General features: G+C 36.9%; 1 non-coding gene across 1 annotated transcript; it reads left to right on the plus strand.

The window, feature by feature from the left end:
- The first annotated feature begins 276 nt into the window (after window positions 1-276).
- Window positions 277-406, plus strand: LOC112320734 (small nucleolar RNA SNORA30/SNORA37 family). Its single transcript, XR_002976445.1, has one exon. It is a non-coding gene; the product is annotated as a small nucleolar RNA SNORA30/SNORA37 family (small nucleolar RNA).
- Window positions 407-677: the final 271 nt, after the last annotated feature.

Genomic DNA, 677 nt, shown 5'->3' on the forward strand with positions numbered 1-677 from the left:
ATAATAGGTAACCATACAAAGCAATATATTTATGGATACTATTAAAAATCAATATAAAACCTTAAAAATGTTGATGTAACTCACAGAAAATTAAGAAAACCTAATAGAAAGATGGGATAGGATAAAAATGAGACATAGAAGACAAAGGGCAGACTAAAGCACTAACATAACTTCAAATAATTTGAAGGTAAAGAATGGAAATATATATGCCATGCAAACATTAATCAAAGGCAAAGGCAGGAGTGGCCCTATTAACATCAGAAAACGTAAGGTTCAATAGCACTTTCACAGGTCCTCCCCCAGGCAGTGGGGCCAGGACTTGGTGGCTGGTGCTGAAAGAAAAACCCTGGGTTGCATCCTTGCCCTGGGACTGTGCCAGTGGCAGCTGGCACTCAGTGGCACAGAGGGGAAGAAAAGAAAATGTAAGCTTCAAAGACAGAAAATAATAGACACAAAGAAAACTATTACATAAAAAATAAAGGAATCAATCTACCAGGAAGGCATAGCAATCCTAAATTTATAAGCACAACGTAACAACACCTCAAACAGCATGAAGTAAAAACTGATAAAGCTGAAAGGATAATAAGCAAATGCAAAATTATAGTTGGGCATCTCAATACCCCTATCTGCACCTGATAGGACTTACAAAGAAAATCAGCAAAGATATAGAACAGAAC

This window comes from Desmodus rotundus, chromosome 2, assembly GCF_022682495.2.
Source record: "Desmodus rotundus isolate HL8 chromosome 2, HLdesRot8A.1, whole genome shotgun sequence".
Lineage (NCBI taxonomy): Eukaryota > Metazoa > Chordata > Mammalia > Chiroptera > Phyllostomidae > Desmodus > Desmodus rotundus.